Source organism: Emydura macquarii, unplaced genomic scaffold (genome assembly GCF_026122565.2).
Source record: "Emydura macquarii macquarii isolate MOO-44397 ecotype Brisbane River unplaced genomic scaffold, CSIRO-AGI_Emac_v2 contig_312, whole genome shotgun sequence".
Taxonomy (NCBI): Eukaryota; Metazoa; Chordata; order Testudines; family Chelidae; genus Emydura; species Emydura macquarii.
In genome coordinates, this window is record NW_027130449.1 from 12,091,717 (window position 1) to 12,105,113 (window position 13,397).

Sequence of the window (13,397 nt, forward strand, 5' to 3'; positions counted from 1 at the left end):
CTAGGGCCCAATCCAACTCTCCCTGAGGTCACTGGGAAGATTCCCATTGACTTCAGTGGGGGTGAGATCAAGCCCAGGGCTGAGTGGCAGAGACATATACCAGTATCAAGGTACCCGTGAAGATTTGTTCACTCCACAGAAGTCACTGAAAATCCTCCACAAAAACTACTGGCGATGTTTAGAGGACATAGCCTGAAAGATGTGTTTTCCAGCCTCCTTCAGGAAACGGTGAAGAAGACAAGTCCCTGCTCCATCACTGAAAAAGAGTGTTCATCATAAAGACCTGCCTCATTTAGTGTGCTGAGAAATAAATAAGAAGGGGAGCCGTGGCTCTGACTTGAAGTAAAATACTCAGTGGCATAAGAAAAAAAACCAAAACCTTCATTTATTTTTTCCTTCCACACCTTGATTTTTATCCTGGGGGCATGACAGCAGCAAGATGCTGGGTTACCATTGATCTGAGCACATCCAGGGGCATGGAGCGAACCCCAGCTGTGCTCAGTTTAAACATTTTCAGAGGCAGTTTGCCCTGTTGGTTTGTTTGGAGTGTGTGAGAGAGAGAAAGAGAAATTAAGCATTACACTTCTGATGAGAACGCTGTGTGCCTTTGACAACAAGCAGTGCATCGTATAGGGTTTATCTATAGAGTTGGTTAAAAAGGGGGAGCATCATGAAATAGTAGGTTTTATTGGGGGAGGTTTGATTCCAATTGTTGAAGAGCATTTTCACTGCAGTTTAGAAATTTGGAGAAATAAAATAATAATTAAAAAAAAAACCCCAATTCAAACCTTAGCTCTGTCTGGCCATCCCCTTCCCATGGTATCTGCACCATCGATATTATCTGAGGGAGAAAAATGAACATTAAAATCTTCTGTCTTACCTTCAAGCCATAGGACTCCCCGGAGCAGCGATGGCAATACTTCTTGTCCTGTATATCCACAGCGGCACCAAGTCTCCGCCTGGGCTTCTCCCACCTTTTCAGAGCTTCCCACCAGACTTTGCCATGTCCGTCGGCACTTTTCCTGAGCACGCACCAGCCTGACCCCAGCCAGCCACGAATCGCTCCCGGGGACCGGGCTTGTTATCGACCCGCAAAACGGAGCCAGCGATTGCCCGGACGTCAGGACTCGGGCTGTGTGGGGTTTTCTGTACAGACGCTGACTTGGGAGCAGAGATATATTTTTCTCGCAGCTCGGTCGCTGTCCGGGGCTCAGTGACTCGCTGGGGCAAAAGCTGAAGCGACGTGTCAATGTCCAGCAGCCCAGACGTGGAGCACCTCGGAAATCAGCAGCCCTGTGTCTCCCCGCCCCCCGAAAACGGGCTGCACGGCTCAGCCGCCGCGCCCCTGCCTGGCACCGGGCGACTCTTCCCGGGGGCTCCTGCTCTGCATTTCTGCTGCTGCTTTGCCTGCGGCTGGGGGCAAAGTTTCCTCCCCTGAAGCTGAGCGGGGGGGGCTGCGTCTCACAGGAGCCGGGCTTGCTCCGCTGTCCCCGGGCTGGAATCGGTTTGACAGCGGCTCGGCTGCATCGCGGCCGGGCGCAGGGTTCAGCACCCAGCGCCGGACAGCTCCGGCGGGGAGCCGGGTCGGGAGGCGGAGCGGCGCTGGGCTCTGGGGCGGGGGCTCGCACGCACACCCCCCCCCGGGCTGGCTGCGGGAAGGGGGCTGCCCCCCGCCCCCCCCCACCCCGTCTCCCGCTGGGGCAGCTGTTGCTGGAGTGGGGGGCGGTGGCAATGCAAGCCCAGCCCTGGGGGGTGCGCTGAGCGCCCCGCTTCCCAGCCCGGCAGGGAGCCGAGCAATGCCCCCTTCGTGCAGGGAGAGCCACCGCCTGCGACCCCGGCCGGCCCCGACGCCGGGCGATGGGCTGGGCGGGTGGGGCTGGCGGTGGAGGCTGGTGTTCGCCGGGCTGGGCTGCACATTTGTGTGTGTGGCCAGGAGTCAGGTGCGGGGCAGACCCGGGATCACGCCTGGGGCTCCCAGGACAGTGAAGACAAGCGTGTCTCCAGGCGTGCGGGGCACACAGGACGGCCGCAGCCAGGGAGCCAGGCGGCGGTGAGCCTGGCCCAGGGACTGGTTTCCTTGGCGCAGGGTGCCGGCTGACAAGGCCCTGGGATGTCTGAACAGTGACCGGCCCCTGTGGTCCGTGTCTGCGGCATTCACCGACCCGGTGCTTAGTTTATAGGGTGTGTAAATGACCAGGGTGCACCAACGCAATAGCTCATGCCCCCACATCGATTTCGCCTCCGACCAGTAAAAACTGAGTTAGGCCCTGAATACTGGCTAACTGCTTGGATGAGGAGGGAGAACAATAGTCATGGCGATAGGCAGAGATCTATAAATATTAAGGGAAAGTATTTCCTGATGAGCCAGAGACTTTTCCGCTTGAGGCCCTGTTAAAATGGAACAACAGGGAGGTAAAAGTGCTGTCGGCATAACATTTTAGAGGTGCTATTTTAATAGATGTATTGACTATATTTTCAAGGACTAAGTGTCTTGATTTTGAAGACATTGCCCGGCTCTTTGATGAGGCTGTCTAAAAGTATTCAGCTTAGTGTAAGGTGCCCAACCAAAGAGCGGTGTTAGATCTTGCCTGGGCCTCAGACTGAGTTCAACTGAACTTTTTCATTTTTATGGTCTTTGGTTAAAATATTGTCCCTTTTATACTAAAATAACAATCCATTATCGCAATATTGAGGTAGCCAAATTTGTAACAGAGCCGGCACTCTCAGCAGAAGAGTCAGACACACGTAACCAAGTTGCCGTTTCTGAGGAATACTGTGCTATTCCTCTCTCGCCAAAGGAGGCTTTATATATCATCATTTCAGGATGACTAAAGCAATCTGATTTCTGCTTGAACTGGGTCAAACCTTATTATATTTTTATTCCAAGTCTTACTACCCTTTTGCCCTCCCTCAAAATGATTTAATTCCCAGACGACCAGCACGTAGAGCAAAACTGTTTATTTTGAGTCTTTATGCTTCTCATAATGCCAAGCAATATCTTGTCCTTTTGTAGTCTCTTCTGGTTTACAATGATCTCACAAATACGCTGCATATCTTATCACTTCAGAGAAAAGCAACCACACTCAGTTCCAAAGAAAACATCACATGGTACTTCATCACGGGAGGGAGCCCGGTGTATGGCCAAACTCATTGGCAGCATTGATTATCGGGTGCCAAGGCATTGCCTGTGAATCAATGTAGTCAGATTGAGTTACTGGCTTTAATAAGGCAATGGGGGTGTATTTTACCTGCCCCTAATGGGCCTGTTTGTGTTGGCTGTCGTTACGTTTGTCACTCGTATTAAAGAAAGCTGATGTTCTGTTGTGCAGTGGAAAGGTATGAATTAAAATGATGGCTGACCTCATGGAAAGACTTGGGCTGGCTCGCTACATATAGCTCCTCAGCTGGTGTAACCTGTAAGCCAGTTTACGTCAGCTGGGTTCTGTACTACAAAGCGTATCGTGGGAGTCGTTTCTCGTGAGCCATATATGAGGGATTTCAGTACCCAGCGTTGGGGGTGAATCGTTTGTAACAGGGTGTACCTACCCTGCACTGGCGTAGAAGGGGTTAACCCCATGCCATGGGCCAAGGAAGCCACGCCTCCTTGCCCCAGCCCCTACTGGGCATGCTCCGACTGGAACCACGGTATAAGAGGGAGCAGCTCAGCTCAGTCTGGGCTGAATGCCAATGAGAGTAGATGGGTGCTGCAGGATCCTGCTGGGAGAGTGCTGGGGCTGCCAGAAGCTGATGCCGATGCCAACGCCAATCAGGTTGGTGTCTCTACTGAACCCCAGCTGACTGCCCAAGCTGATGGAGGTGAAGCAGTGATTGCTGAGGGCCTCCCCCAGCCCCCCACACTCCCATTGGAAGAAAGGGCAGGAAGTGACTCAGGGAAAGGGATGGTAGCAAGGAGTGACCAAGACAGAGCAGTCAGTTCCCTGGGTTGGGACCTGGTGAAGAAGAGTGGGCCTGGCCCCCAACCCCATCCAACCTCTGTGGACACAGCTGGCAGGTGAGGTGGTGAATTGGGCTGATGAAGGCCATTACATAACCTTTGGCCATTGGGCCTTACTGCCCTGGGCCCTGGGATAGCCCTATTGATTCTGGCCATGGGGCCATACTGCCCTGAGAAAGAAGGGTGGCTACTTATGGCTACTAGACCTTACTTCCCTGAAGCCTAGGACTGCCTTTGACTCTGGCCATGAGGCTGATGGGGTGTACTTATCCCACAACAACCCCCTCCAAAAAAGTATTGTGTGAATTTCACCTCTCTCATGAGACTTGTCCACAAGCAAAACCCAGTTTTCTTCAATCCATTTGTGGCTTGCCATTACTCATGGAACAGTCTGACTAACTCTTGGTCTATAGACTGTTCATCAGCATTTTGTTGCAAGTATGCAGTGATGTTGGTTAATTTTACCTAGACGCAAAGCTCACCTGATTTGTCTCCCTTGACTGGATGAATGTAACTCTTGGAATAAAGTTCCTGGTGTGAATATGCATGCTTATTAACCCATACTTTGCTTCCCAGGAGTATTCTTCAAGATTACCTTAGCAATCATGCTTTCTGGGAGCTTCTTTATTGGAAAAGTCATTGGTTAGAACAGCACTGAAAGTGGGTCAAGATGGGGCACCCCACTGGACCTCACCCTACCACTGAGTAAATAAAATAGCAGTGAAATCTCACTGTCATCAGGACCAGGTGGGGTGGGAAGGAACATTTTGTTCTCTGATTCCTCCCTCCCATTGCTTCCTCTCTTGTCCTACAAGGCGCTGAACAACCTCAAGAAAAAAGACCACTTGAAGCTCTGGGATGAAGACTGGGGCTGACCACTCCCTTGTTGAGAGCGTTCCATTATGCCAGAGGAGGGGAGAAGTTCATCAGTATGGGGGATAGAGCATTGTTGGGGGCTGGGGCAGGACCTGTAGAATGAACTATAAATACCTGACAGGCCTAGTCCCATTGCTTGTTGCATGGCTGGAAGGTGCTCAGATGCTACTGTGCTGAGCATGGTGAAAGAACAGACTAGAACAGAACTCTGACTGGGTACTTCCCCAGCAACTCAGAGGAGACACTCAGCATTTTGCAGGAGGTTCTGCAGGATCTTGACATGGCGCTGCCCCAGAGAAGAGTGCTGTACAGGTGGTGGGGGGGGGGGGAGTGTTGAGGGGAAGCACCTTCACCACCTCTCAGAAGCCCGTCTCCCAGTCCAGATTCAGTATCTCCCTACTGCCCCACTATATTCCCTCCCCCGACCCAGGATCTGCCACCCAAAAGCATCCTCCCCAGCTCCCACTAGTAGTTAGAATAATCAGAGAACGCAAACAGAGAAAGGTCTATTTCTCTTAGTCTAAAATCTTAAATCTAAATCTATTTAGAAGTGTGAATGGATTCTGGGTGAAGGGCTGGGTTTGGTTTTGGTGTTTTGTTTTGTTTTGTTTTGTTTGTCGGAGCGTGTGCCCAGCTCTCATTCACCAGTGATTTATTGCAGTGCCATTTGGCTGGAAGTTGTGAAGCCTTTTAATAAAAATAAATAAAATAGCACATTAGAATTCATTACAGAAGATGCTTCCCTGCTGTGTGGAGCTAGATCTGGTTTCAGGGTGGATAAACTCAGGAAGAAGGCAGATTCGTCAACAGGTAGCTGCATGAAGTCAGTGAACTTGAATGCCCTGCATATATTCTGGCACAAATGGTGTAATTACCAGACTCCTACGAACATCTCCCTTCTGGTTCAGAGGAAAGAAAGAGACTCTCTTTGTCAGCAAAGGAGGCTCTGCCACTAATTTGCTGTGTGGCACTGAGTGAGGTATGTAAAACAGAGCTAATACCTATCTATCTCACAAGGGTGTTGTGTATCTATAGTACTCACAATCTGATCTGGCCAGCATAGATCCAGTCTGACCTGCATCCTCTACCTGCTTTAAAATTTAAGTCTCTAATGAGCAAAAGTGACTGCAAACACATTCTCATTTAATTCATTGGCTTGGACAACATGGCTTCAACCTGCCCTGTGTGTCATTAGTTAGGAGACTGAGAGAACCAAACGAACCCTGAACAAAACAGTATACATTCAGAACACAACCACATGAGGTACAAGGATCAGCCAAGAATTGATTTAATAGTTGACTAGCAAGACCCAAGGAGATAAAGTTCTAGCTGCTTTAATTCTTGCTTTGTTAGGGGTACCATCTCAACTATGTAAAATACAAATAACCAGCACCACTCAAAGGCTGATTAAACTTTTGCAACTCTCAGATTAATGGAAGTATTAGATCTTGGGTAGTGTATTGAAGAGATTCTCATATACTGTTTAATGGGCCAGTCCTGAAGCCAGAACTTCCACTGTCTAAATAAGGACTTCTAGATTGATTGGACCCATCTAGTTAACTTGCACTTTCCACCCCAAAGCTGATTATCATCAGTACCGATAAAGGGGACATAGAAACATTGGGTTAGAATCTGAGAAAGGTATAAATCAGTATTGCTCCATTGACACCAGCTGAGGTTCTGGCCCATCAGGAAATCACATTCGTTCTTTGCCAGGCAATGTCCTATTCTTCTGGCTGAATTAAGTTCCCTACACAGGTGAGAGAGTCAATGTTTTTTTGAATTTTTTGAATGAAAAAGCTTTTTTGGGGTGGAAAACGTCCATTGAAAAACCTGAAAAATCATTGATAAAAACCTTTGGGTTTTGGGAGAAAGTTTCTGCTTTTGAAAAGTGAAAATGTTTACCACATGCTGACCATTTTTTATCCAAAATGGTTTTTGAGAACTGAAAAATTTGATTAAGGATCTAAGTCGCTTTTGAAAAGGGGATTTAAGCTTCTAAGTCACTTAGATGCTTATGAAAATGTTACCCTCGCTCTAACACAAAGCTCTCAGTGCCTCTCCTGAAACTGACCGCCCTTCAGAGTTTAAGCTGCTGCAATCCTGTGTGGCCCTGAGCAGCTGTTGAAACATTATCCTCTGTCACACACACCTGATCCTTTTGAAGGACAAGCACTGGGCAAAGAGCAATGACATTCAAACCTTCAACGTTATTTCTGTACTTGGGCCACGTCTGTTTTGTTCCATTTAGTTCTAGGTGAATAAATACAGTCTAGAAGAATAACCATGTTGCAGATGCTGGAGAGCGGCACCTAAGAAGGCCAAGCAGGAGAACACGTTTTGTGTACTGCAGATGACAGGAAGGTCCCTGTTCCCCAATTTCCATTTTTAGTCTTTGCTATTTGCACTCATTTGGCTGTAAATGCAGATGAGTTCATGTCCACAACAGAGCCAAGATGCTCTGGGGCAGGTTAGTCTCAGACCTACTTAGTTTAACAAACCAAATGGAAAGCCCTGAATAGGGGGAGAATGCAGCAATGCACCACGTCACATGATTGTAAAGTGAATGACCTTACATTAGCGAAACAAAGACCCAGACAAGACATGCGGGATTAAGGAATGCTACCAGAGAGCCATTCATTGAGGTGCTCACATCTCACACACAAGTCACCCAATTGGCGATAATTGACTGGCAGACTCAGGCTGAGCCCAGAACTGAATGCGCCAGGGAGACTGCACTCCCCAGGCCACTAGAGCAGTGGTTCCCAGCCTTCTCGAGTGTGAGGATCCCCTTTCAGCCTCCAAACGTTTTGCAGACCACCACCTGTGACTGGTTTTATTTGTACATTTCCTTGGTGAGGATGTCATGATTTTTCTTTTCCGTGGCCCCCCCTTGTAGAAGTCGCACGGACCACCAGGGGTCTGTGGACCACAGGTGGGGAACCCCTGCACCAGAGTATAGTCCACCCAGCTCAGGGTTGAGGTCTATTTCATGCAGGAAGAGTGGGGCGGGAAAGTTGTGCTGCTGCCCTGTTGTTCCGAGGATAAAAATGTTCCCCTTTTTGCCCTGTATAGTTAGCTGAAGGTCTGGGCCCTTTGGGTTGTTTCTGCTAAGAGGAGAAATTGATGGAGTCAGAAGTTTGATGCAACCCTATTTCTTTACAAAGAATGTACAACATCCTATTTCCCTGAACACACTCAAACAACAGCTTCTTTGGTCACAGCTCTAAGCCTCTTTCAGCCAGCACTGTGCCCAAAAGGGCGCTCTCAGTTTTTTTCACAGAGGCACACTCCCCGTGCTTCTGGGGCAGGGTCTGGTGATTCCTCTCGGCTTTTTCTCTAAGCTTCTCTGGCCTTTCTGCTGGTTCTCGCACAGACACACAGACAAACAGTTCCCATGCCCTAGCCTCCTGCATTTGCTATATCAGTCCTCAGGGAAACTCTTTGGGTGTCACAGTCCAGCTTCTACTCAAGCCTTGCCAAGTGCTTGTGTTTGGGACGTTGCTCCTATTGCTTCAACTACCTGGTTACATATAGGAGCTTCATGACTTCTTACAACTACCTTACATGAAGGGCAGCAGTTCCACCCCCCTTAATTGCAAAGAGGGTTGGGTTAAACCATAGCAATAAACAGAAGGTTTCAGTCTGCAGCGCGTGCAGAATGCATAACAAACAAGAGAAGGGGGTAGCCTGAAGGGTGTAAAATCCACAACTGAGCACTATGCTACAATCTGCACTACCAGGCAAGGTCCTCTGATGGAAGGTCACTGCTATGACACATTGCCCCATGGCAGGGAGGACGCCTTCATAACTGGTGCCCAATTTTCTTTTCCAGGAATGAGCACACTTCTGAGAGAACAGAACAGGGAGCCAAGAGCTCCTGACCATTAATCCCAGCTCTGGCACTGATTCATCTAGTGGCTTTGACTAAGTCATTTATGCCAAAAGTTTTTGGATGCCCAACTTGAGATGATAAAAATGGGAGATGCAGGCACTCATTATCTCACATTTGAAACACTCCAAATCATCGCTATGTTGGATGATGCTGGCTTTAATCTCTTTCCATTCTGTGACATAACAAAACTAACACACCTATCTGAAGGCACAGGGCTCTTTGAAGACTAATGAATTAGACAGTATCTGTAAAGGCTTTGAACATGAAAAAGCATTACACCACAGCTATTGTTTCTCTTATTATCATTCATTATTACTCATAGCTGCCTTCAGTTCTTCAAAAGTCCAGCCACTTAAAGCCCAAGGGATTTCTGGCTGGGGAATGCTACCAGAACACAATCCAACAGAAACAAAAATAGTCAGAGCTTTTTAAAAGACATTTGCTTTAGTTCTCTGCAGAGCAAATGCAGGTAGGAAGCAGAGTTTCAAGAAGGGTTTGTAAATGAATGCGAGGGTGAAATACATCTATTCCACCACCTTGGATGCGGAGCACATCTCTCTCTTATCTACAGGTGACTGGTTGGAAACTAAAAAGAGAATTAATTTCCTTTCCTTGGATAAACATGAAGAGGTGCTGCTAACAAGGGGTGAGGATTTCATGCTGTGGCTTTGGTGCGCTGGCAGTTTGTGCCTGTGTGCTGGAAATGCAGTGTTTTCCAGCGCAGACAAGAATCCAACCCACCAAGTCTGGAGATGCTGGGGGTGGGAGGGGAAGGGATGTTCAACTGGAGGACAACTGCAGAAATGAATCCTGATAATCCAGGCTGTGATTCCACAGAGCTTCTTCATTGGCAATAGCAGTGAGAGGCTTCCTCGAGAGGAATTTGGTTTCCCACTAATGCTCTGCAGAGGCCGGGTTTCTCGGAGCTGCAGTCGTGCGCTAGGTACTGGAAGCACGAAGCTTGCGCAGGCCAACATAGCAGCCGTTTGGTGCCCAGCAACTCTCAGCCAGCCTAGGGCACTAGGGGTTTTTGTTATTGATGAGGGCAAACAGAGCAGAAGATAAATCCTCATCACCAAAGTTTTACAGCTGACTTTTTACAGCTGCCTCAGACAGTTTGGGGGGTAAATCACAGGGCTAGCGATCTGTGTGTAACTCCTGGCTTGGCCGAGACAAATTACCGAGGATAATATTTTCAGAAGTGGTGTAGGCTTTCGGGAACCTTTCAAAGACACTCAGGCGCTGTGGTAAATCCCACTAGATGTCCAGCCGCGTCTTTAGGCACCTAGGTATCTTTGTAAATCTGGCCCTATGTGCCGAAGCCACTTTTGACAATGGATCTTAGCTTCCTGAGTCACTTCGGTGCTCTTTGAAAATGTTCCCCTCACTCTCTGTGCCGTGGTTCCCCTTCAGTAAAATGGGGCTCATGATCCTGTCGTTTTCCATTGTCCGCCGTGCCTATTGAAGCTGTGAGGTCTTCAGGGCAGGGGCTATCTCTTAGTCACAGTGAAGCGGATTGTGGTTGGGGCCACGAGGAGTGCGTCTGTACAGCCTGTGGCAGTGAGCTTCCAAGCCCGGGTTGACAGGTTTGGTTTGCGGGGTGTACTGCAGTGTAGCTGTTGTGGCTCAGGCTGGATCTCGGGGTCTGAAGCCTAGGAAGGGGAATGGGCTGCAGATCCAGAGTTCCAACCTGAGCTGCAGTGTCTAGAGAGCTCTTGTTAGCATGGCAGAGCAAGACCGGGCTCAGAGACTGGCTGCAGTGGGCTGCCACTCGCTATGTAGATGTACCTAGGTGCTGCTGTAATACAAAATTAATAGTAACCAGGGGCAGAAGGGCACATCCTGTATCTCAAAAGTTGCATCTCCTCTACTCTGCACGGCACTGAATATGGTCTGGCGGTTAAAGCAAAGGGCTGGGGGTGAGGGCTCCTCCGTTCGATTGCTCATTCTGCCGCTTGCTTCCTATGTGACCTTTGCCAAATCACTTCCGGGCTCCGTGACTCAGTATCCCCATCAGTAAAAGGTAGCACGTCTTCCCCTGCTCAGAGTGGGTTTTAAAAGAGACAGCGAAACAAGCCCTTTGTTTGGTGCTTTGTCTCAGCTAACAAAGGCCCTTGGGAACTTTGAGAGGCAGCAATCAGCTTGGAAAAACTCACCTGGCGAGCCAAAGCCTCTCTTCCTTTTTCTCCTTGTGATTTCTCCAAGGCTCAGCAGCTGGAGGAAACGTATAATTAAAGTTAATTGTGGTTGCTGTGCAATGCGCCAGTCCTCTCCCCGCCCCGACATCTCTGCTGAACGCCTCTGCTGCCACTTCTGAGCAGGAGCGGGCACACTGGAAAGTGACGGATCTAAAGAAATACTCTTCCCCCTCTGCGTCACCTTTTCCTCCCCTTCCAGCATCAGACGCAACTCCTCCATCCAGCCTCTCGAGTACCCGGGCTGCGGCATTGTTGTCTAGTGGGTGGAATCAGCACAGCGACACCTACTTCTTCCACCGCTAGTGACTCTCCAGGTACGGCTGCCCTGGGAGAGCACAGACGCTGCACGTCCAGCTGCACGGGTATCAATCGTGGGGTAGAAGATGAGGGCCAGCTGAGCAGAGTAGAGAGTGCCCTACATGCCTGATCTCCCAGGATAGACACCTGCACAGCTGCCTGCAGGCCCAGGCAGTGCCACCGATGTCTACGCTGCTCTTTTTAGCCTGGTAGTGTACTGTTATTTCCGCACTGCCAGCGCCATGCTCCGCCGCGGTGCAAAGCTCCAGCCGTGGGGAAGGGTTCTGGGATGCGGCAGGGAAAGGCTCTGGCAGCTCCCTGGTGGCTCCTCCCCTGCCAGGGCCTTTCCTCGAGATGGTGAAAGGCTCTGGTAGCTCCCCACTGTCTCCCTGGTGCCGGTGCCTCTTACTGTGGCATGTAGCTACGCGTGCAGTGCCTGCATGCCACGTTCCGCCCTCGGTGTGACGTTGGACAGGCCCATGTCTATGTCTCAGTGTTCCCCATCGCTGCCAGGGGGACAGTGATACTCACCCATCTCTGAAGAGCACTTAGGAGAGAGAAATACATGCCTGCAGCTAGCCTGGCCCCTCCTCATAAGCAGAGCTGTGCGTTGGGGCTGATGGAAGACTTGGCGGGTCTGATCGTGCAAGGGTAAATTGTTATTTGGGCAACCGATGCACCCAGCAATGACCAGAAAGGGGCTTGGTAACGGACACCATAACGGGAGGGCGGCTATCACAGCAGGCGGGGCAGCGTTACCAGTTGTTTTCCCCATTTTTTGGCAACTAAACCCTCACATTTTGGGGGGTGGGTTTCTGAAGAACGACCAAAAAAAGTGTACTAATAAAGAAACTAAATCATTTTCAGTCATTTTTTTTTAAAGGAAAAATAAACATTTCCAACCAGCTCTGGGGTACAGAGCCCCTTCTGTCGCCCTGGATGGGGAGCTGACTCCCCTTGGAGAATTAGAACTGAGGCCATTTCAAAACTAGTTCACAGAATTTTCCCCCATCCCCAATTTCATTTGCAGTTTCGATGGAAGGGTTAGTTTTTCATCAAGTCACTGCTAAAAGCATGAAACGTTGCATTTTTTAAAAATGCAAAAATGAATCACTGCTTAGAAAATGAGTTTGTTTCCGATTGCACATGGGCCTGTGTTAGCCCACCTGTCCCTGCTAGTAATTGGCCAGATTCCACAATGGATCAAATCTGTCGATCCTGGAAAGTTTTTGCTTTGTTCACCTCTAGTGCCATACAGCAGAGAATATACTCAGGGCTCAGAGCACTTTGTTTGCGCTGGCACAAGGGGCAAGATATTGGCTTGAAATATTTTTTGCTCCTTCATGAAATTTTCTGCAAAAAAATGGGCCCAATTTTGATTTTTGCAACAAAATGTGAAACACACTAAGACGGCCTGATTCTAAGGCCCCTTCACACCAGTCTGGCAGGGGTCTGCTGGAACAGCGGAAGAGTCAGGCACGGATTATGGCAAAGTCTGGCATTTTATTGTGAGTGCTTTTTGCACAACTATGAGAGTCCCATCCATCCTTTGGTCCTTTGGCACATGGGAAGCTGGGCTGGTACAATCTTAGAAAGGGCAGAGGACGGAAGTATGTGGTGTGGGCGCGGGAAAGGAAGGGGGCAAGTGAATCTCATAGTAATCACAGTATTGAAACCCCCAAAAAACATTCTGCCATAAAAATGCCTTGATATTCAGACCGAGGACTAATCATTACAGGGCCAGGATCGAAAGTTATCGAAGCTATACTTTGCTTGTACTGAGATGTTACAGCAATTCATGCTCTTAGCTTCAGCAGAATGTAAGCACATCTGACATACAGCTTAACGACAAGTGTGGTGGAGTTTCTGGTGGCTTATGGAATCTGCCATGGTCTCAGACAGCCATCCATGCAGTTGGGCTACAACCTATTTCTCACACAAGCTGACAAAAGTAATATTGCTCCCGGGGCCCAGTTCACCTTTAATTGCTTTTTTACTGTAGGGATTTTTCCTCTTTGACCAGAGAAATCATCAGACAATAAACGGCAATTGCATGAATTAGCACTGATCAGCCTAGACCAGACATTGAGAGCAAAAGTGCTTTGCCTCCTTGTTATGATGTGTGACGGGGCGTCTGCCCCTCCCCCGGCAGAGCTGGTTAAATTAGGTTAATTAA

The 13,397-nt window shown here is 49.0% G+C and overlaps 1 protein-coding gene across 1 annotated transcript in view; it reads right to left on the reverse strand.

The window, feature by feature from the left end:
* The window catches only part of DRD2 (dopamine receptor D2), a 54,359-nt gene extending 53,349 nt beyond the window's left edge, over positions 1 to 1,010 (reverse strand). Inside the window, exon 1 of the mRNA XM_067562908.1 lies at positions 881 to 1,010. The gene's annotated coding sequence lies outside the window, so the exon portion shown is untranslated. The remainder of the gene's footprint in view (positions 1 to 880) is intronic.
* Between the last annotated feature and the right edge of the window lie 12,387 nt (positions 1,011 to 13,397).